Here is a 24,739-nt window from a genome sequence, read left to right on the forward strand (position 1 = left end):
ATTGAATCTATAAATAACCTTGGGCAGTATGGCCATTTTCACGATATTGATTCTTCCAACCCATGAGCATGGACTGTTCTTCCATTTGTTTGTATCCTCTTTTATTTCATTGAGCAGTGGTTTGTAGTTCTCCTTGAAGAGGTCCTTCACATCCCTTATAAGATGGATTCCTAGGTATTTTATTCTCTTTGAAGCAATTGTGAATGGGAGTTCACTCATGATTTGGCTCTCTGTTTGTCTGTGATTGGTGTACAAGAATGCTTGTGATTTTTGCACATTGATTTTGTATCCTGAGACTTTGCTGAAGTTGCTTATCAGCTTAAGGAGATTTTGGGCTGAGACAATGGGGTTTTCTAGATATACAATCATATCATCTGCAAACAGGGACAATTTGACTTCCTCTTTTCCTAATTGAATACCCTTTATTTCCTTCTCCTGTCTGATTGCCCTGGCCAGAACTTCCAGCACTATGTTGAATAGGAGTGGTGAGAGAGGGCATCCCTGTCTTCTGCCAGTTTTCAAGGGGAATGCTTCCAGTTTTTGCCCATTCAGTATGATATTGGCTGTGGGTTTGTCTTAGATAGCTCTTATTATTTTGAGATACGTCCCATCAATACCTAATTTATTGAGAGTTTTTAGCATGAAGCGTTGTTGAATTTTGTCAAAGGCCTTTTCTGCATCTATTGAGATAATCATGTGGTTTTTGTCTTTGGTTCTGTTTATATGGTGGATTACATTTATTGATTTGTGTATGTTGAACCAGCCTTGCATCCCAGGGATGAAGCCCACTTGATCATGGTGGATAAACTTTTTGATGTGCTGCTGGATTCGGTTTGCCAGTATTTTATTGAGGATTTTTGCATCAATGTTCATCAAGGATATTGGTCTGAAATTCTCTTTTTTGGTTGTGTCTCTGCCAGGCTTTGGTATCAGGAGGATGCTGGCCTCATAAAATGAGTTAGGGAGGATTCCTTCTTTTTCTATTGATTGGAATAGTTTCAGAAGGAATGGTACCAGTTCCTCCTTGTACCTCTGGTAGAATTCGGCTGTGAATCCATCAGGTCTTGGACTCTTTTTGGTTGGTAAGCTATTGATTATTGCCACAATTTCAGAGCCCATTATTGGTCTATTCAGAGATTCAAATTCTTCCCGGTTTAGTCTTGGGAGGGTGTATTTGTCGAGGAATTTATCCATTTCTTCTAGATTTTCTAGTTTATTTGCATAGAGGTGTTTGTAGTATTCTCTGATGGTAGATTGTATTTCTGTGGGATTGGTGGTGATATCCCCTTTATCATTTTTTATTGCATCTATTTGATTCTTCTCTCTTTTCTTCTTTATTAGTCTTGCTAGCAGTCTATCAATTTTGTTGATCTTTTCAAAAAACCAGCTCCTGGATTCATTAATTTTTTGAAGGGTTTTTTGTGTCTCTATTTCCTTCAGTTCTGCTCTGATTTTAGTTCTTTCTTGCCTTCTGCTAGCTTTTGAATGTGTTTGCTCTTGCTTTTCTATTTCTTTTAATTGTGATGTTAGGGTGTCAATTTTGGATCTTTCCTGCTTTCTCTTGTGGGTATTTAGTGCTATAAATTTCCCTCTACACACTGCTTTGAATGTGTCCCAGAGATTCTGGTATTTTGTGTCTTTGTTCTCGTTGGTTTCAAAGAACATCTTTATTTCTGCCTTCATTTCGTTATGTACCCAGTAGTCATTCAGGAGCAGGTTGTTCAGTTTCCATGTAGTTGAGCGGTTTTGAGTGAGTTTCTTAATCCTGAGTTCTAGTTTGATTGCACTGTGGTCTGAGAGACAGTTTGTTATAATTTCTGTTCTTTTACATTTGCTGAGGAGAGCTTTACTTCCAACTATGTGGTCAATTTTGGAATAGGTGTGGTGTGGTGCTGAAAAGAATGTATATTCTGTTGATTTGGGGTGGAGAGTTCTGTAGATGTCTATTAGGTCTGCTTGGTGCAGAGCTGAGTTCAATTCCTAGATATCCTTGTTAACTTTCTGTCTCATTGATCTGTCTAATGTTGACAGTGGGGTGTTAAAATCTCCCATTAGTATTGTGTGGGAGTCTAAGTCTCTTTGTAGGTCGCTCAGGACTTGCTTTATGAATCTGGGTGCTCCTGTTTTGGGTGCATATACATTTAGGATAGTTAGCTCTTCTTGTTGAATTGATCCCTTTACCATTATGTAATGGCCTTCTTTGTCTCTTTTGATCTTTGTTGGTTTAAAGTCTATTTTATCAGACTAGGATTGCAACCCCTGCCTTTTTTTGTTTTCCATTTGCTTGGTAGATCTTCCTCCATCCCTTTATTTTGAGCCTATATGTGTCTCTGCATGTGAGATGGGTTTTCTGAATACAGCACACTGATGGGTCTTGACTCCTTATCCAATTTGCCAGTCTGTGTCTTTTAATTGGAGCATTTAGCCCATTTACATTTAAAGTTAATATTGTTATGTGTGAATTTGATCCTGTCATTATGATGTTAGTTGGTTATTTTGCTCGTTAGTTGATGCAGTTTCTTCCTAGCCTTGATGGTCTTTACAATTTGGCATGTTTTTGCAGTGGCTGGTACCAGTTGTTCCTTTCCATGTTTAGTGCTTCCTTCAGGAGCTCTTTTAGGGCAGGCCTGCTGGTGACAAAATCTCTCAGCATTTGCTTGTCTGTAAAGTATTTTATTTCTCCTTCACTCAGGAAGCTTAGTTTGGCTGGATATGAAATTCTGGGTTGAAAATTCTTTTCTTTAAGAATGTTGAATATTGGCCCCCACTCTCTTCTGGCTTGTAGAGTTTCTGCTGAGAGATCAGCTGTTAGTCTGATGGGCTTCCCTTTGTGGGTAACCCGACCTTTCTCTCTGGCTGCCCTCAACATTTTTTCCTTCATTTGAACTTTGGTGAATCTGACAATTATGTGTCTTGAAGTTGCTCTTCTCGAGGAGTATCTTTGTGGCGTTCTCTGTATTTCCTGAATCTGAATGTTGGCCTGCCTTGCTAGATTGGGGAATTTCTCCTGGATAGTATCTTGCAGAGTGTTTTCCAGCTTGGTTCCATTCTCCCCATCACTTTCAGGTACACCAATCAGACATAGGTTTGGTCTTTTCACATAGTCCCATATTTCTTGGAGGCTTTGTTCATTTCTTTTTATTCTTTTTTCTCTAAACTTCTCTTCTTGCTTCATTTCATTCATTTCATCTTCCATTGCTGATACCCTTTCTTCCAGTTGGTTGCATTGGCTACCAAGGCTTCTGCAATCTTCGCGTAGTTCTCAAAACTTGGCTTTCGGCTCCATCAGCTCCTTTAAGCCCTTCTCTGTATTGGTTACCTTAGTTATACATTCATCTTTGTTTTTTTCAAAGTTTTTAACTTCTTTGCCATTGGTTTGAATTTCCTCCTGTAGCTCGGAGTAGCTTGATCGTCTGAAGCCTTCTTCTCTCAACTCGTCAAAGTCATTCTCCGTCCAGCTTTATTCCATTGCTGGTGAGGAACTGCATTCCTTTGGAGGAGAAGAGGTGCTCTGCTTTTTAGAATTTGCAGTTTTTCTGCTCTGTTTTTTCCCCATCTTTGTGGTTTTATCTACTTTTGGTCTTTGATGATGGTGATGTACAGATGGGTTTTTGGTGTGGGTGTCCTTTCTGTTTGTTAGATTTCCTTCTACCAGACAGGACCCTCAGCTGCAGGTCTGTTGGAGTTTGCTAGAGGTCCACTCCAGAACCTGTTTGGCTGGGTGTCAGCAGCGGTGGCTGCAGAACAGCGGATTTTCATGGACCGCAAATTCAGCTGTCTGTTTGTTCCTCTGGAATTTTTGTCTCAGAGGAGTACCTGGCCGAGTGAGGTATCAGTCTGTCCCTACTGGGGGGTGCCTCCCTGTTAGGCTGCTCGGGGGTCAGGGACCCACTTTAGGAGGCAGTCTGCCCATTCTCAGATCTCCAGCTGCGTGCTGGGAGAACCACTACTCTCTTCAAAGCTGTCAGACAGGGACATTTAAGACTGCAGAGGTTCCTGCTGTTTTTTTGTTTGTCTGTGCCCTGCCCCCAGAGGTGGAGCCTACAGAGGCAGGCAGGCCTCCTTGAGCTGTGGTGGGCTCCACCCAGTTCAAGCTTCCTGGCTGCTTTGTTTACCTAAGGAAGCCTGGGCAATGGTGGGCACCCCTCCCCCAGCCTAGCTGCGGCCTTGCAGTTTGATCTCAGACTGCTGTGCTAGCAATCAGTGAGACTCCGTGGGTGTAGGACTCTCCAAGCCAGGTGCAGGACACAATCTCCTGGTGTGCCGTTTTCCAAGCCTGTTTGAAAAGCTCAGTATTAGGGTGGGAGTGACCCGATTTTCCACGTGCCATCTGTTACCCCTTTCTTTGACTAGGAAAGGGAACTCCCTGACCTCTTGTGCTTCCGGAGTGAGGCAATGCCTCGCTCTGCTTTGGCTGGAGCATGGTGCACTGCACCGACTGTCCTGCACCCACTGTTTGGCACTCCCTAGTGAGATGAACCCAGTACCTCAGATGGAAATGCAGAAATCACCTGTCTTCTGCATCGCTCATGCTGCGAGCTGTAGACTGGAGCTGTTCCTATTCGGCCATCTTTGCTCCACCCCGTATGTATGTATAATTTTATGTAGTGTGAAAGTCTAAGTTTGTGGCCCTTTAAGTATGAAAGTTCTGGGCTAAACAAACAGTCCTCCTACTTCATTCTTCCCCCAATATCTCTTTGCCTCCTGCTTCTTCTCATGATACACCCTGGACTAGACATACTGTGTATAAAGGAAGGTTATAACTAGGACTAAGGAATTGATATATGGTATAGAAATCTTAATTACATATGAGAAAAAGGTAAAATAATAAATGTGATCCTTTTATAAAGTAGCAAAAGCCTTATCACTGCAGACATTAAAATATAGGCTGGGTGGCCCTAAGCACCTGAATGTTTAGACCACATGAGGTTTAAGGTGCCCATTAGTACTAAAGTTCTGTGATCTCACACATCACTTAATCTTTCAACATCTTAATTTCTACATTTATAGAAGGAGATGATGGAATGAGACTCCTTTATAATAAAAGACATTTTTAAAGCCTGATATTTGGTAATTTTCCTTTATGATTTTAAACTCAAATTCACATTTAAAATCCATACTTTACATATTTTTTCCAATATTATTATTCTGCATTATAAGTCTTTGGAAAATATACGTTATTATAATAAGAGATATGGTTAAGACACTTTGTATGCTCCTTGTATTTTTTTAAGCATCAAGGACATAGCTGTCACCTTAAGTTACCTTCCTTGATGAGGTATATTCTAGTGGCGGGAATGGGGAAACAGAATGAACAAAGTAATTAAATAAATATAGTGATGTTAGATGTAATAATTGCCGAGGAAAAAAATCAAACCACATTATTAAATCTAGCATTATTAAAAAGTCAAAAAGTAGATAACTTAGGTTTTTAAAATATATTTTGTAAATTATTTACTTTAAAGAAAAATTCAGAAATTAATACAAATTATATGTAAAGAACATAGTTTTGTATAATATATTAAGCTTTCCCCATTTGTCTTTCTTGGCACTTGCACTGGATATGGAAGACCCCTCTATGGTCTAAATTATGCATCTGGTAAACGTTTTATTATCCATTCAAAAATATTTGTGAACTCAATTTACTTTATCATGCATTTTGAGTAGAAAAGTAGATATTTGTCTGCCCCTGAGTTAAAAATGATTAAACAAGTCATTTTTTTTCCTGTTAGTAAAGTAATTACAGTATACCATGTGTTCTCATTATGCAAGCCTCAAAGTGTTGATTATGATAATGTTCTAACTCATATAACAAACTTTAGGACTGAAAGTTTTTGGTTCACTATTTTGAAATTGTGTTACTATTCTAAACTATTACTATAGTTAGTTATTGAAGGAATACGTGTCTGCCATTCTTTTCCTTAGCTCTATTAATTTATGTTAATATATTTATATATATTAATTTATGTGTGTATACATATATATACTATAACAGTGTAAATAGATTAGTTTCGTTTAGATGTATCTGACTGACCTTTATCTCAAAATTGTCACGAATTTGTACTTCATTTATAAAACACATAACAAATCATCCTACTTCATGTTTTTTCTTGATAGATAATTCACATTTCTAAAGATTATTGATGCAAACATTTCAGAATTACAATAGGATTTCCACTCTCAGTGCGTATAAGCACATTCTTAATGGGGAAGGAAATATTCAAAGTAAAAATCTGAGTTTAAGCAAATGAAAAGTAGATTGATTATTTATAGCGATAATTATATAGAGAAAAAATAAAATTGTTAATTACATTGTACAAAAGAACATTTGGTGAACAGGGTTCAATTTTTTTGATGTTAAACAGTCTTTAGAGATGTTATTCACGTAAGCATCTCACTCTCTAACCCATTGGGCATACAGAATTCTCATCTAATACACAAGAAAGAAGTAAAAAATGATTTGCATTTTAAGAAAGTTCTTGACAGAACTGTACTGTATAAAGCCAAATACTTCATTTTGTATTTAGATCATGTCCCAAAAAATGTCTCAATAAAAGTGCCACTAAACACTGGAATGTATTATTTTTGGAATATGTAGAATAATATTCCCAGTGATCTGGAAACAGAGGATTCAAAATTTTGGATCCTATGATGTTGCATCTAAAGCTGGCTCCTCATTGAACGCTGCTCTGTGCAGTACTGCTGGAAACTGGCAATATAAGATCCCTACCTTCAAGGAGCTTAATCTAATTCAAGAGCTAAAATGCATAAATTATATATCAAATACAGGTACAGAATACTTATTCAAAGTGCGCAATGAATACTACAGCCAAAAAGTACTTTTGTGATTCAGTGAAGAGAGAAAGTATTGTCTTGTGGTAGTCAAGAAAGACATTTTTTTTTTTTTTTTTTTTTTGAGATGGAATCTTGCTCTGTCGCCCAGGCTGGAGTGCAGTGGCACGATCTCGGCTCACCGCTACCTCCACCTCCTGGGTTCAAGCAATTCTCCTGCCTCTGCCTCCTGAGTAGCTGGGATTACAGGCACGTGCCACCATGCCTGGCTAATTTTTGTATTTTTAGTAGAGACGGGGTTTCACCATGTTGGTCAGGCTGGTCTCAAACTCCTGACCTCATGATTTGCCTGCCTCAGCCTCCCAAAGTGCTGGAATTACAGGTGTGAGCCACCATGACCAGCCACAAAAGACTTTATAAGGAAAGTGAAAGATGTATTTGGGCTTGAGGGAATGATAGTATGCCCATTAAATCAAGGTGCATTTCCAGGAGGATAGTTTGAAGAAAGACAGAAAGGAGAAGTTGTGTGTGGTGTGCTCAAGAGTGAAGCACAAGAGGTAGAGTAGTCTGAATGGTTATTGGGTTAGTGGTTATGGAAAGGTAGGTAAGATCAAGTTGTAGAGTCCCTTAAATGCTCTGTTGAGAGGTTTGGGCTTTATTTTTCCTGGACACAAAAAAGCCATGTAGAAATATGTGTTGTTAGGAGGATTTATCTAGTGCTCCTGAGAGGGTGCACTGGAGTCAGGAGAAAGCAGAAACCTTTAGGAAGATTATGGGAGTAGGAAAGGCACAGGGTGAAAAGAACCTGATTTGACATGTTGGTGTTAGGAATGAAGAGCAAAGGGCCAATTTAGGAGGTGATATTTAGGAAGAATTGGCCCATTTAGTGATTGTGTGGCTCTAAGGGTCTCGTTGCAGGTTGTTTTTAGAATTCCTCTAGGTTTAGGTGGGAAAACAGGATTGAGTACTGGAAAGGGCTTCCCCTCTGCCCCGTTTACCTACCATTTAGGTAAAGCACTCTATGTCTACATGTAATTATATGAAGATCTATGGATAAAGTTAATTTCTAAAGTCATTCCAGCTCTAGAGATTATTAAGCCTCGCAGCCTCTGTTTTCAAGGGGACATCTAATTCTGAGTAAGGGAAGAGGGAAAGAGCAGAAGGATAGACTGCAATGCCATAAATGAAAAAGCTGCGAAGTACGTTGGAAGTACTGAACTTGATCAGCAGCGGGGAGCCAGTAAAACAATATCTATGTTCCAGGACCACGTAAGTGAAAGTATGTTGAAAATTACAAAGCATCACAAAATATCACTATTATCAAATCCAGTGGTGTAGAATTTGACTCGTTGCTCTTGAGTAGACAGGGGATTATGTATTTTCTTAAGAATTCTAAATCTTGTATCTCACTCCTTCCTTTACTGCTATTCCAGTAGGCAGTGCTCTACCACTCCTGGGTACTTGGTGTGTCTGGAGAGGAGATCTCTGGGCATCTGTGTTTTGCTGTTAGATCCTTTTTTGCTCCCTGTAGTTATTACTCTACAAAAGCAGAGCAAGGAGTCTGACCAAGGAGTCTGGTAAACCTGTGCATTCCCACTATAATTTGCTTTTCTTAAACAAATTGATAGTCTTTATTTTTTAAAGCAGGTTTAGGCTTAGAAAATAATTGAGCAGAAAAGTACGGAATTCTCGTATGACTCCTCAGCATCCCCTCTTCCTAGACACAGTTATCCCAATTGTTAATATCTTGCAGTAGTGTGTTGGTACATTTGTTACCATGAGCCAATCTTGATACAAAATTGGTGAGGCAATATTGATACAAACTAAAATGAATAGTTTAATATCAGGGTTCACTCTCTAGGTTGTACATTCTATGGGCTTTGACAAATGTATAATAATATGTACCTACTATTGCAGGGTCATATAGAATAGTTTTACTGCCCTAAAAATCTCTTGTGCCCCACCTATTCATTCCTCCCTATTGAACCTCTGGCAAACGTTGATCTTTTTACTGTCTCCATAGCTTTGCCTTTTCCAGAATGTCACCTATTTGGAATAGTACAGTATGCAACCTCGTTAGATTAACTTCTTTCACTTAGCAATATGCAGTAGATTTTCTCCATATTCATTTCTTTTTATCATTGAGTAATATTCCATTGTATAGCTATACCAGTTTGTTTATTCATTTATCTATTGAAGGGCATTTTTGTCGCTTTCAAGTTTTGGCAGTTGTGAATAAAGCCGCTATACATATTTTGGTGCAGGCTTTTTTGTGGACATACATTTCAATTTATTTCAGCAGATACTGAAGTGTGCAATTGCTGGATAATGTGGTAAGCCTATGTTTAGCTTTGTAGGAAACTGCCAAACTGTCTTTCCAAGGGGCTATATCATTTTTCTTGCCCACCAATCGTCAATGAAACTTTCAGTTGCTCCTCATCTTCATCCACATTTGTTGTCAGTGTTTTGGATTTTAGCTATTCTAATAGATGTATGTTGGTATTTCATTGTTATTTGAATCCGCAGTTCCCCAATGTTTTGCATCTTTTCACGTGCTTATTTGCCATCTATATATTTTATTTGATGTGATATCTGTTCAGCTTTTTTGCCCATTTTTAAAATTGAGGGTTTTTTTCTTATAGTTGAGTTTTTAGACGTATTTTTATATTTTGGACACCAATCCTCAGATAGATGTTTTGCAAAATATTTTCTTTCAGACTATGGCTTATCTTTACATTCTCTTAACAGTACCTTTTGCAGAGCAGAAGTTGTTAATTTTAATGAAATTTGAAAATCAAATCATAATTTTAATAAAATTCAGTTTACCAACTGAATTTTATTTCCTCTGCTTTTTGTGTCATACCTCAAAAGTTATTGTCAAACCCAAAGTCACTCAGATTTTCTGTTATATTATATTCTAGAAGTTTTATAGTATTGCATTTTACATTTAGGTCTATGATCCATTCTGAGTTAATTTTCATGAAAAGGATAAGGTCTGTGTTTCGATTTTTTTTTTTTTTTTTGCATGTAGATGTCCAGTTGTTCCAGCATTGTTTGTTAAGACTCTTTTCTCTGTTGTATTGTCTTTTGTCATACGATATAGTTTTAATACTGCTTTTTGTGATTAGCATCTCACTTGTCCACATTAGAATAGCTTTCAAAATTAAGAATACCAAATAACAATATTATAGGAGAGCACTGGACTTGAGATTTTTAAAAGTGGGAAGAGATTTGAGATGAAAATTTGTCTTTTTCTTCTTGAATGATCTGCGGCAAGATAATTAGCATTTCTGAGCCTCAGTTTTTCATCTCTAAAATAGATCTCAAAAGATTATTAATACTTCAGACTCTGATAATGTTCTCATTTCCAAAGCTCCCCCATATATCACTATTAACCAACGGAGACATATTTAAAAATTAAGTGACACAAGTTCTCTTTCCCCAGAATCACAGCAGTGAGGTATTTCCTTCATGTTTAATTTTCAATAGATTGTCCTTCCTTTTATTAAACCTTTGCTAATTGCTTGCCAATCGAGGGGTTGCAACATCTTATAGAAAATAGTTTGAGGAGGGACATTAAATATGCAGCGAAGAAAAGAGTAAATAAGGGCCGGGCACAGTGGCACGCGTGTAATCCCAGCACTTTGGGAAGGCCGAGGCAGGCAGATCATGAGGTCGGGAGATCGAGACCATCCTGGCTAACATGGTGAAACCCCGTCTCTACTAAAAATACAAAAAATTAGCCAAGCGTGGTGGCGGGTGCCTGTAGTCCCAGGTACTCGGGAAGCTGAGGCAGGAGAACGGCGTGAACCCGGGAGGCGGAGCTTGCAGTGAGCCGAGATGGCGCCACTGCACTCCAGCCTGGGGGCCAGAGCAAGACTCCGACTCAAAAAAAAAACAAAATTAAATAAATAAATAAAGCGTAAATAAAATATCTAAGTAGCACTAGCTTTCAAAATAAATCTTGGGACTCTAAATGACAAACTTTTTCCAGTAGAAAAGACTTCTCTCAAATCACTTTCTTTGGGTGTTTGGGGAGTACTGTTGTAAGCATCGTGGTCTTCTGGGGCATATTCTCTTACATGTTTTAACATTTGACATTTAAACTACGTTTTAGATTTTGGCACCAACCATTTTGTGGTTGAAATTTAATATCTTTTTTAAAAATGTTTCTTCCTAGCTTATTTTAGCAAATTTCAGCAAGATTTCCAGCCTTGTCACAAATTACTCCAATGTGTAAGGGTATGAGTCCTTGAGGCTACTGTTGTGTCTCTATCTCCTTTCTTCACTCACCCATACACTAGCTTATATAGTCTTAAAATGAGAGAGCAATAATTATTGCCCTCTCTTTTATTTAAAGTGATTGGACTAAACTGAACAGAAACAGAAAGATCTTTGATTTTAATCTTTTAGTATACAAATAGAAAGCAATGGGATTTCAAAACTGCTCCAAACAAAAAATAATGACAGAGGATTTCTATTAATACACTGCTAATAATATGTGTGTAAGGCATATGAACATGACCCCACATTTATACATTAAGAGGGCACATCTCCATAAAATTTCATCTTTATTCTCTGTCCACATTTAAAGAGATAGCAGTTAAACAGCAATAAGTGTTTCCCTTCTCCCCATTCTGACACACATATACACACACACACTGCTGCATTACTGTGGTGAGATAGGTTTATAGGGAAATTTTACAAAAGGATAGGAAATTTGGTGTGGCTTTGGAAAAGAGAATCAGGGATTCACTATTTCATTTGGATTGATTTGAAAGGCATGAGAAAACAAGGAAGCAAACATGAGCCACTGTCTAATTCTGGCTGCTACATAGAAATGAAATAGGACTCTTAGAAAAAGTGAACATCCTCTAACACCACCATTAGAGATGAATTAAAGGCTAATTATTATATTTAAAACAAAACTATTGATTATGGTCCAGTATCCCATTTTTCGTTCTTATGTATGGTATTTCAGCTACATCTTGGCTAAGCAGACTATAGGGACTATCTAAGTAACTACACTTATATTATTGTTTCTTTGGGAAAACACTTCTGAGTTCCAAACAATGGCATAATCAGGAGTTTGGAGGGCACAGCCCATTTGTAATTTGAGGGACAGCGTATGTATGTGTATATACATGTGCATGCCTTTGTGTGTCTGACATTGTGTCCTTATGGAAGATGTCACAGCAGGTTCATAACAAAGGATTTTATTTCAGAGATTACCAGAATGACCTTGTGGAAGTTCAGGGGACCATTTCAAGCTAATCCAAGCCAAGACCATTTTTTTTTGTTAGCATCCTTGAAAGCAGAATAATAGCAATGTAAATGTCAAGATGCTTCTGCCTTTAACCAAGAATAAACAAAGAAAGCAATCCACTAAAAGTACTTTTCAAACACATAAGCTCCCAAAACTTTGCTTTTGAAAGATGTTAGAACCAGTTTATATTTAGGCAAGCGATGACATGAGACAGAACTATTAAAAAGCCACATTTCTCAGGTATTATATGATCAGTTTCCAGCTACGTATTCAGTACATACATAATTTTAAGAGGTTGAAACCCAAACCCCCCAAATCACTTCAGAATAACAATGATCTCATTATACAGTTTTCATGGTGTTTTAATTAGAGTTGGTTACATAAGTCTCAATAGGACCTCATGTTCCGTGTTTGATTGGGATAATGACTACTTTGTTCAGGTTGTACTTTCTTTTAGTGAGGTGTGGGTGGTCTGAATGGAACTAAAATCTCACCATTGTTTTTCTTGTCATTAATTCTATCAGCACTGCCTCTGATTTCTTTAGACTATGAAAAATAACTAGTGATTAAGAATTACCATAAAGCTGTTAACATATTTTAATAGCAACTACTTGCACAAAATAATCTATGTATGCATACAAAATTTTATAATCTACACAATGACAATGTAAAATTTCCAAAAGAAGGTGGAAGACCTGGCTCGTATACAAAATCTTTGTAACGTTGATCATTATATACATTCCCTTTTACCCTTTTATGAATAAATACATATATTAGTTTTATAATTATGTATCCCTTTAATATTTTTAAAGTTTCCATTTCTAAAAGGAGCAAAAAAGCCCCCAAATTTTAAGAAAAACCAGATTAATATACCGAAATTCAAGCCTCATTTTTTCCACTCATTTTGTCAATATTAAAACAAAGAACATATCTCATTTTAACAGGCAACATTCAAATACAATTTGATTAGACATTTAAAAACTTGTTTTAAAAATTTCAACTGACAATGAAATAAGGGTAATTAGTCTGAGATCCAGTCTGCTAGTATCAAAATAGAAATCCTTGTGTGTATAACTGTTCGGATTTTATAAAAATGTCTCTTTCAATTTTAAGGTATATTCTCATTTAAAGTGAGAAAAAATTACTGTTGTCATATTTGCAAGTCAAGACCCATTGCCAGTCTGAGGGTGAGTTTTGACTTGATGATGCATTGAATAATTAAGACTAACAACAATACTTTCCATAGAGGATGATTTATTTATGCCAGGCACTGTGCTGCACATTTTTCATGTATTATTTGTAACACTTCTAACAATCCTGCCAGATTGGTCTTATTATTTCCTTTATACATATAAGAAAACCGAGGCTTAGGAAAAGTTAACATGCGCAGAAATGGGATTCAAACGTAGTTTGTTTTCTCTAAAAACCACCACTCTTTCTACTAGACAATACTGCATACATTTGATCCAGATTATCCCTAGTTTGCTCAGAAATCACCAATAAGTTTAATTAGATTATAGTGTTAATATAGCCAGATATGTATAGATTACGTTTTCCACATTTCAGAGTTACATCCCCTAACTTGATAGTGACAAAATTGCATCTGTGAGGCACCAAATTTATCCCTACTTCTGGATAAGACATATGCCTTATTGTCCTGAATCAATAAAATTATCTTGTCTCAAAATAGTGTCTATCCCTTCATGTTTCTGTAAATCTTAGATGTAATTTGAAAAGTAGGCATATTTGTCTTCTAAGTCTCATATACTATAGTTAAAAATGTTTTTACATAAATAACAATATAGTATAGAGGGGGGTTCAGTAGACGGGGAACTTACAGTTGTGGGCTGAAGACCCAAAAGACTCCAGAATAAGTCACTTAACTTCCATGACATTTATTCTCTAATCAAGTAAGAAAAGATAAACTAGTGAATCTCTAAGATAATGAAAATATAGTTGAGGAAGTATTCATAACTAATACAAATTCACTTCCATATTTTTAAGTGCATTTCAGGGAAATAATTATTTCAATGGGGGAAGAAAAATAATGAAATCTATGTTCCCTATGAAACCATGTTAGACATTTTAGCATTTGTTTCTCTGTCCTTTATTTTATCTGCTATTTTATTTTATTTTTATGTGTATAAATATCTTTCTGATTTAATATGATCCAAAGAGAATTAAGAGAAAGGATCATGCTGAGTATTTTCTTTCTATGGAAGCACCTAAAACCTCATTTTGCTACATAATAAAACCAAAGTTTCCAATTGCTGCGTAAATCATGTGTTTAGGAGATGAAATGCTCAGGAATCATTTTGCACTTGACATTTTCTAGATTATGAGTAGCAAAATTTTCTTATAATAAGAAAGTAGATCTGTAAGCCACAAAAAAAAATTTGGAGCAAGTATAGCATATTGAGGTGATACACAAGGAAAGGACAGGGAGCCAATAGGCACGAGTCTATAAAGCACACAGTTAGTCCTGTACACCATCCCCAGTGGAATCTTTCGTTCAAATGAAAGCTTACATGAGCTACCCTAGTTGACAAGGAAAGGAATATGAATGTTGCCTCTTTTTCCACAATCACCTCGAAGGAGTACATGATTTGCCAGCCACTACACTTGACTGTGCTGCTTAACCAGTCTGCTTGCTAAGAACACAAGACTACACCATTTTCAACTGATTAAAAAAATAGGTCTATAAATTTATAATCATACTTAGGTTAGATCAAGTTGGAAATTTATAAGGGCAATAATGGATGAAATGGGAAGTACTCATCCCATAGTCTATAATTAGAGCTAAATTTAATACATGATTTAATGTGCAATTGATATAATCCTTAAAAAACTGCAACAAACCCTCAAATTACATATAGTGAGGTTCTAGTATTTCCTCCCAGTCTACCTTTATCTGACAGGTTTCACTGAGAAAGTTAGAAGGCAATCTGGATATTCAAATTAGGAATAATTTGAATAGAATTATAAGTTTGGGCATTAGAAGTGTTGAAGATATAAAAGTGAAGGAAATGCTAACTTCGGTATCACATATATTAAAATTGGAATGATACAGAGATTAGCATGGCCCTTGCCCAAGGATGACGTGACGATTCATGAAGTATTCCATATTATTATAAATAAAAATATATATATTTTAAAGTCAAGGAAGCTTGAAGTTTCCTTAGCTTTCTTTAAGCTGTTTTATAGAATCAAGAACTACTAGAACTGAAATAGAACCTTCAATGACAGTTCCAGCCTCCTGCAGTTCTCAGGCAGGCAACTTCCAGCAGCTCTCGGAGAAATTCTGTGAATCTCCTTCTGACGTTTGCCTGCTTGTCTGCCTGCAACCGTTGCTGAAGAAAGCAGATTCGGTTCCACTTCTGCCTTCCAAATCCTGCATGATGATTGTTGCAACTTTTGTGTCTTTTACTGCACTTCGAAAAATGTTTGTTGACTAATTTATCCAGAGAAACTTTCTTGGTCCTTTATGCCATTTTCCCTGGATCTTAAAAGAACTGGAACCTGCCTTGTGCCATAATTGGTCATGGTGGGGTTTTATTGGGGTTTTGTCGGCCCACACCAGGTTTTATTGGGACTGTTCCATGTATAATACGTGTCCATATCAAACAATGGTTAGGCTGTCAGGATACTGCCTATGAGAATTTTAAGAACTAAATAAAACTCATGTACCAGGCACTTAATATACTTGATGCATATCTCTGGTCTTCACAATAGCTTATGTAATAATTGTTGGAGCTGGTAATTTTACCAGGACTTTCTTGTTTCAAAGCCATCTCTCTCTCTCCATGTACTCCCAGGGGCTCTGTATACACTTCTTTGATCTATCAGATTACTCATCCAGGTAGATATTTTCCCCATTGTGTTGGTAAGGGCTCTGAAGTTCAGAAAAATTAGTTTTTTTTCTTCAAAGTTACCAGAGATGGTAAATTACATAAATTGGTTAAGGGATAGTATCTGGTTGCAGCCATTCTGAATTTTATTTTAAAAAACAAATTTGGCCAGGCATTTGTTTGTTGACAAACAAAAGTGGCTCATGCCTGTAATCCTGGCACTTTGGGAGGCCAAGGTGGACAGATCACTTGAGGTCGGGAATTTGAGACTGGCATGGCTAACATGGCGAAACCCCATCTCTACTAAAAATACAAAAAATCAGCTGGGCGTGGTGGTGCGCCCCTGTAGTCCTAGCTGCTTAGGAGGCTGAGACAGGAGAATCACTTGAACCTGGGAGGCAGAGGTTGCAGTGAACTGAGATTGGTCCACAGCACTCCAGCCTGGGTGATAGAATGAGACTTTGTCTCAAAAAAAAAAAAAAAAAAAAAATTGTAGTAGCTTTACAGACTGGAGTGGTATAAAAAGAATATTTAAAACTGAGTTTGAATAAAATGATCATATTGTGAACCAAAAGAGAAGCAGAATATATTTTATCTTACACATACAAAAATGGGTATTTAATACTTTGCTATTACTCTTGACTGTAAGATTAATGCCTATGGCTTGGGTAATATTTAGTTTTTTGCATTTCCTGATTCTCTTTTTAATCTTACTACCTTTCTTACCTGTAAGTTAGAATTTGATGTCACTTTTTCAAAATACTTATCTAAAATTACAACTGATTCCATTATACTTACTAATTCAGCAAGTACGTAGTGTCTACCATATGCAGAACTGTACCAGACACTGAGAATACAATGCTCAAAAATATAAATATCAACCTTACTCTCTGGAACTTTACTTTCTATTGGGAAGAAACAGAGAATAAGCAGACAAAAGACCAAATAAATATGTAATCACAAACTTTACAATCGTCTTGAAGGAAAGAAACATAACCTTTTCCTTTAGGGTAGCTAAATAGATTTGGGGGATTAACTTGGGCTGAGACTGAAAAACTAAACAAGGGCCTAGAGGCCATAGAGAGGGGTTAAGTATTATTTTCAGGGCCTTTAATATCTGATTACAGGTAGATTGTAACATACTTTTTGTCTATTTATGTATAATCTATCATCATGTATTCTGTATATCTCTGATTGCTATGTAAAAAAACAGATTTTAGAGGTAATGGAAGAAATGGAAAAATTAGAAATGATGTGATCTTTTAATAATCTAGGCATGTCAGTCAGGATTTTCCAGAGAAACAGAACAATAGGACAATAGGAGATTGCATGTATATGTGTGTGCATGTGTGTGTGTGTGTGTCTGTGTGTGTGTGTCTCTGTGTGTGTCTGTGTATAATTTTAAGGAATTGGTTCATATGACTGAGGAGGTTGGCAAGTCTGAAATCTGTGGACAATGAAGGCTGACAACTCAGGGAAGAGTTGATGTTATAGTCTTGATTCCAATATCTGTAGGTAGGCTGTAGCAGGCTATAAATTTAGTTAGAATTTCTATATTATATTAATAGTCTAAGGCAGAGTTTTTTTTTTCTTCAGGATGCCTCATGTTTTGCTTTTGAGGCCTCCAACTGATTAGATGAAGCCTACCCACATTATCAAGGACAATCTCCTTTACTTAAAGTCAACTGATTGTAAATGTTAATTACATCTGTAAGACACCTTCATAGCAACATATGGACTAGTGTTTGAACAAACAACTGGGCAGTATTGCCTCACTACATTGACATGTAAAATTAATCGTCACAGAGATCACGTTGGTGGGAATGCAAATATAGAGAAGATTAAATTGTAACATTTCAGACATATAATCTACAAAAACTTAGTGATGGATTAGGTATGAGGATGAAGATGAGGGAAGAAATCAAGAATAACAAGTCTTTCCCATAAGCAGTGGATTTTAACAGCTATGATATAGAAAGAATGAATCTTTTCTAAATGGAATTCTGCTGACTTCAGCTCAAATAATATGATTGACAAGGCAAGATTACTTTTGTTATGCATTTTAAATGACTAAATAATCTTGAGAAGTTCTGTTTGTATATGTCTAGTTATATTTGGCTAATCCTAATGTAGATTAAAAATTTCCCTTGCCTTCTCTTTCTCATCCAAAATAATTGCATGCAAATAGTAATCTGCTCTTTATGCAATAATGTGAAATGGGAGGAAACATAGCCAAATATTTCTGGAAGGGATAGCCTTCAAATGTGCCAGGTACAGTGCCTCCGGTTTTTTTATTGCTAATCATAGTAGGTCTCGTCTTCTAATCAAAGCTTACATATGCTACACCAGGGAGTTTGGATGATATGCTAACTCAGTCTAATTTTACACAATATAATTCAAAAGCCAATAAAATGTAGCCTTGTCAGACAGAAAAGTTTTAGAGGGAAGAATGTAATATAGGCACCAAATGTTAAGTATCCTCTCTGCAGGTGGTTTGTACATTTCCCGTGTTTCCAATTTCTCTTTTCTTAACCATGAAATTAAATAGATAGCTTTGAACAACTAAAGAATAGAAATTTTTTCAAAGCTGATTCATAATGCCATCTTTTTTCCTGAAATAGAATATCACATGGGTGAATAGAAAGTCATTTCAGACATAGAGAGTTAAGAATTAAAAATGTAGTAAAATATTTTTCTAGATTAACTACTAGAAGTTGATGAGTACCTATGCTTCATTTTATTTCAGAAAATGTTTGCCCTTTTATTTTATATATTTAGTATTATAAGTGACAATTGAAAGGCTTGATAATCCATAAAATCATATTTTCCAAAGTCAAATTGTTAATTTTGCATACAATTTTGATTAGGTGTAGACAGGTTCCATTTATCTTAACTCATTAGTGTTATGCTATATTAGTAGATTTTCTATGTAGATTAAACTTTCTCTAAGTAAATCAAAGGTTTTGTGATTCCCATTTTACTTATTTCATAAAATTTTAATATCTATTATGTAAAAGGCATAACCTAAATGTATTAGTTTCCTGTGGCTTTCATAACAAATTGCCACAGATTAGGTGGCTTAAAACAACAGAAATGTATTCCTTTCCAGTTCTGGAGGCCAGAAGTCTGAAATCAAGAGGTCAGCAGGGCATTCCCTTGTTTGTGACCACATCACACCAATCTCTGCCTCAGTCTTCACATGGCCTTCTCTTCTTTGTGTATCTACTTAATCTCTCCCCATCTCTCTTTTACAAGGAGACTTGTGATTGGATTTAGGGCTTATTCACATAATACAGGATAATCTCCTTATATCAAAATCCGTAATCACATCTCTATTAGTCTGTTCTCATACTGCTAATAAAGATATACCCGGGACTGGGTAATTTATAAAGGAAAGAGGTTTGATTACTCACAGGTCAGCATGGCTGTGGAGGCCTCAGGAAACTTACACGTAGCAGCAGCAAGAAGTGCCAAGCAAAAGAGGGAAAAGGCCCTTATAGAACCATCAGATCTCCTGAGAACTCACTCACTATCATGAGAACAGCAAGAGTTAACCACCTCATGATTCAATTACCCTCTACTGGGTCCCTCTCAAGACATGTGAGGATTATGGGAACTACAATTCAAGATTTGGGTGGGGACACAGCCAAACCATATCAACATCTGCAAAGACACTTTTTGCAAATAAGGTAGCATTTACAGGTCCTAGAGATTAAAATCTGGATGTAACTTTGCAGTTAACATTCAGCTCAATGCACCAGATAATACAAGGAATATGAGTGTAGATTAGACAGTGGCTTTCTTCTGAATAGATGTGCTAGTTTATTAAGCTTTATTTTTTTGTTGTTTTTGTTGCAATCCCAACCTTGTATACCATCTTGTGTTAACCTGGGACTAGGACTCTACAAACTGCATTTTCGTTTTGCCAGTTGACTCCCTGACAAACTCTAATAAGAAGCAGTAAAAGAAAGCTGGAAGCCAAGAGGAGGAAGAAAAGATGCTTCTATTTACAATTTGTTCCTGTTTTTGCTTTCTTTTCCTGTCATTGTCACCCTAACAATGCTTCTTCACCTAAGTAGTGACAGTTCATTCTAGTAGTAGTTAGCACTGATTTTCACTTTTTCCAACATTAGTTAAGTCAGACTCACAATACTCATCAGAGACACCAGCGCGAGCGTACTAAAGTCCTTCCTCATAGGTCTGGGGTCCAGTTACGCAGGGTTCCATCTCTGATCTCAGAGACATCAGTTATAGCTAAGCAGTGGCCCCTATTCAGAGGCCTGACTTTCAACTTCACAGGACACTTCCTTTGAGCTTCTCAGCTTTAATAATTCCAAATATTTCCATTTTCCAACCCTAGGAATAGTAGATCCTTCCTGCTGTCGTAACCTAACTTCTGTGACATTTTAGTGTTTCTTCTGAAACATTTTAGTGTTTCTCCGTGCCTTAGAATCTAAAATACATATAAAATATCTTCAACAATAACTGCCAAAAAGGTGAAGAAATAGTTACAGAGAAATCGAGGAGTAAAAGGTTTGTGTTATTGTTTTCTTCAGCTGGGGTAGGATTTAGGCAGGCATCATGGTAACATGTAGATGGTACTTAAGCAGGATCTTATAATTAGTAGACTCCAGTCTTCAAGAGATGGTAATGAGAAAGTGGAAGGGTATTTCTCAAGAAAACCTTACTGAAAGGTATCACAGTTGTTCTGTTTCTCAAAATCTACTTAAATAACATTTAACCTTCTCTTGCTGATTGAAGGTCAAGTTATATATTCTTTTATAACACAATAGAGTCCTCAAAGAGTGTCATTTGCCTCTATGACAAAATAACTACAGATGGTTTGCTGCTGAAAACTAGAAAAATGAATGGTTTAGTGTTCTGTTATTTTTTTCATTTCTGTATTTTTATTGGATACTTCTAATTGATGTCATTGTGTCTAGCTGCTAGAACCTGCTGGTGATTGCTTCAGTTATTCAGTTTTCTTCTACCTCTCTTAAGGGACAGTCTGTTGGGCTTTGTGAGTTATTTGCCCTTCCAAGCGCTATTTAAGGTTATTTTAATGTGATTGCAGTGTTCAGGAAGCATGACCTTAGAGTAAGTAGGAATGTTACTGTCCATAAATAAAGTCCTCTCGATCATAGCTCTCTTTCTGGTACAGGAGAGTATAATTTTAACTTTTCATGTAGTTCAGGGGTATTCATCTTAAAGTGATAATCAGAAAAATGTTTGCTGAGAGATCGTTGAAACTTAAATGTTTTTGGCTTAACAGGCCAATATCTAAGGTTCTCTAAAATGAACACTTGTTATAAGATCATAAAAAAAAAAGACAGTAAACACTAGCTATTTGCTACTGATTGAAAGGCAACGAGTTAACATAAGTGAATTCTGCCAGTAACGTTGACTGCATTTGAGATCATGAAGCTGACTATATATCCACTCTTCCCCCATATAACGTATGTGGTTTATTGTGTCCACATAATCTCTTTTCAGAGATTGTAAATTATACTATTTAGGAACTCTTGATGACTGAAACACATTGGAGCTTGAAGGTCAAGGCAGCAAACTGCATCCTAAATTCCTATTTATTGATGATATATGGTACAGTTAGTAGTATACTTTGTGCTGCTATAATTAAAGATCTGTCGATGTTTCTAATACACACTATTATTTTAGGGTTTGATAACATGACCACTTATCTTTACTCTGAATTACATGATGAAAGGCCTCAGCGGTGGGAGGACATCTTCAAGTTCTTTTAACAAGATTATAAGATATTTATATGCTTTCCTTGATACTAAAATTCTGAACAATAAGATTTATGGTAAGCTAGACATAAACAGGACCTCTGTACAGGCAGCATGCAGCCAAAAATGTTTGACTTATATGAATGTTAAGAAATACATTGTTATTTCAGATTTCCATTTCATTACCTATATTCATTTTAAAAGAAAAGGTTAGAACAAAAATTTTTTAAATCCTTATTTTTTAAAAAATACCTGGTTTATTCCTACTACTCCCTTATCACATGTCTATAAAGAGTATACAGAGCCTAACAATATAGTAAAGTAGATATAAGTAGTTATAAGCCTAACAATATAGTAAAGTAGATGTAAGTAGTTATAAGCCTGACTCATTGGTTTGTTTGAAGAAAAAAAATAATTCTAAATAACTTTTTTTAAGGAACTCAGTTAGCTGTTTAGTTAAAAAATAGCCTGTGGTCGTGTGATCTGGACCTATATAGATCTGTGCTCTTCAGTGGTAGCCACTAGCAATGTGTGGCTACTGATAATGTGAAATGTAGTTAGTGAAAATTAAGATGTTAATTAAGATGTATAAAGTGTGCATTTGATTTTAAGACATACTACCGAAAAATAAAAATAAAGTGAAAATATAACATGAATATGTATATTGATTCATGTTGAAATTATAATATTCAGCAAATAAAACTACTTCATTTCTTTCTTTTTTAGTTTAATATACTACTAGAAAATGTAAAATTACATGTGCAACTTACATTATAGTTCTACTATATAGTGTTGCTGTAGATGTTCCCAAATATCCCACATTTTTTCTTACAGATGATATACCCAATTGACTTGAGTTGACTCCAAGTAGGATGTTTGGCTTATGATATATCCAAGATACGATCAGAAAGTCGTAAGCCCCCCCCATTTTTTTTTTTTTTTTTTTTTTAGAAATTCTCCATTACCCCAACTGTGGTTGGTGATGTTGTTACAGGTGTCTTTGGTAGTGGATGGCAAATATAGAAGCGGGAAGATGTAAAAAGGAAAAGTAAATATGGGAGTCCATAGGAGTGAGTGTCTGAGACATTAAGTAAAACAAAACAAAACAAAATTCAAACGTAAAATATTGGTTGAATGTAAATTCGTTCATCTGTCATACTTAATATAGAAAAGGAGTATTTTCTTTATCCTTGAATAATATTATTTTCAGATGAAATTACTTGTAGTAATAAGTTATTACTCCAAATTCACCTTATAGCTACTAAACTTCTGCAACTATAATCTGATTTCTCTAAAGCCTCACTAAAACAAACAAACAAACAAAAACTGCTATTTGCTTCATTCATAAATTCATTAATTCAGCAAACATTTATGTGCCTATTCTATTCTAGGCATTATGCTTGAAACCAGATGATCCAAAGGTAAACTACTTTCTCTTTCAATTCTCATTAGATGTTTCCTTAGCATTCTTTTGCTAATTTGCGATGTCTATTCGCCTGAATTCATCTAAGTCTGTAATCATGGATGAAATTGCTTTGGGCACCCCATCAGAAAGAATCACTGAAACCTGACCCCAGTGTGTTATCATACACAGATACCACAAGAGTCAACGGAGAAGCAATAATGTGTTAACATCACAGGAGTCCTCGTGGGCTAGAAGAGTTGTAGCAGTGGTTAGGCAGGACACTACCACGCTTGTAGTATTAGTGGACAATAGCAAATAAATTCTATTAATAGAATTGAGTCATAAAGTATTTTAACTGAGCCAGCACAGGAGCTGTCTTTTTTCATCCCTTTATGTCTTACTGTCTGTATCATTTTCTCCCTCACTTCCGTCTAAGAGTAAAAGCGATTTTTTCCAAAGCTAACTTGGTCACTTCTATTCTTGCCTCCTTCTTCTCCTACCTTATGGCCTTGCTTTATCAATTTTCAGAACTCTTCTCACCTTCATTTCTACACATTATCAATCGTTTTGGTTGCTGCAGTGATTTCTGCCCTCTGATTTGAAAACATACTTCCAAGGCCTATCTTAAAACAAATCAGACATTCTCCCCTCAACTCTTTCATATCACTGTCCTCTCCTGCATTTGACATACCTCCCCAGTAGGGGAGTCACCTGTTCGCTTGCTGTCTTTCATCCTGTGTCGCTCATTCATTCTTTAAGCCTGTAACATTGGCTCTCTTTTCCCCCATCCAACATTCTAATTCTCTTATTGTCCTTACATTACCAACAACTGCCATTCAGAAAACACAGTCTTTTTTTTTCTCTCCAGTCCTTATTTGTTTGTACCTCTCTGACCAATTCTTTTATGGAAACTATCGATTACCATTCTTAGTAAAGTGAATACAACTTAAAATCTGTCTTCAACTGCTTAATTTGATTTTAGCAGATTTCCCCTTTTATTTACCTGTTGCAGTCCCTTTACATTAAGAAACAGTTATCCCAAAGTCTGCATCTCAAAGACTGGACTTTGATCCCAATTTTGCTTAATGAAAGTTCTTCAAGAAATTTTATAGAAAGTTTGTCAATGATTAAATCTCAATTCATGATTTTTTCCCCCTCTATCAAAAGGGCAGACATTTAACAGGGATACAGTGAATAAGAAGGGAATAGAGTCAGAGCTTATGAGGCACATATCTGAAGGTTATATTCTTTATTTTTATATTTTTGCTTTTGGAACAATGCCTTTATTGTGCTCAGAAAATAACTGCTGGTTCAACCCTAAATTGGTGCATTAAAAGAGATACAGATTTAAATGTTTAGGGTGGGTGAGTGCTTAATATCTGTAATAAACTGAATCCATTGTTTGTTAGAAAACGTTCTCAGGCAACTATCTCATACTGTCTAACTTTACTTTGAAAGGGAAGCAGTGTCATGGAGTGAGGAGGAAAATTCATCTGCTGTCTTCTTACTGACGAAGCTGTGAATTTCTGTCAGTTTGGGGTTTGCTACACTCTGGCAAGTTGGAAAAGGTCTATTTTGTTGTTTCTTTCAGAAGCTTTTTTTCTGTCATGCATGAGTTTCCAATTTAGCTCCTGTTGGAATGTTGTTTGAAAATAAATCCAAAACCAGTTAAAATATTGAA

At 36.2% G+C, this 24,739-nt stretch overlaps 1 protein-coding gene, 1 long non-coding RNA gene and 1 other non-coding gene across 3 annotated transcripts in view; 2 read left to right on the plus strand and 1 right to left on the minus strand.

The window, feature by feature from the left end:
• NAALADL2 (N-acetylated alpha-linked acidic dipeptidase like 2) overlaps positions 1-24,739 on the plus strand; it is a 959,155-nt gene that overhangs the window by 899,008 nt on the left and 35,408 nt on the right. The window lies entirely within an intron of this gene.
• Positions 15,087-15,188, plus strand: LOC116481286 (U6 spliceosomal RNA). The gene has a single exon (XR_004251465.1). It is a non-coding gene; the product is annotated as a U6 spliceosomal RNA (small nuclear RNA).
• On the minus strand, positions 21,024-23,825 carry LOC116481256 (uncharacterized). The gene is made up of 3 exons (XR_004251456.1): positions 23,750-23,825; positions 22,424-22,651; positions 21,024-21,110 (listed from the first exon to the last, which is right to left on the minus strand). It is a non-coding gene; the product is annotated as an uncharacterized LOC116481256 (long non-coding RNA).

This window comes from Hylobates moloch, unplaced genomic scaffold, assembly GCF_009828535.3.
Source record: "Hylobates moloch isolate HMO894 unplaced genomic scaffold, HMol_V3 SCAFFOLD_13, whole genome shotgun sequence".
Classification (NCBI taxonomy): domain Eukaryota; kingdom Metazoa; phylum Chordata; class Mammalia; order Primates; family Hylobatidae; genus Hylobates; species Hylobates moloch.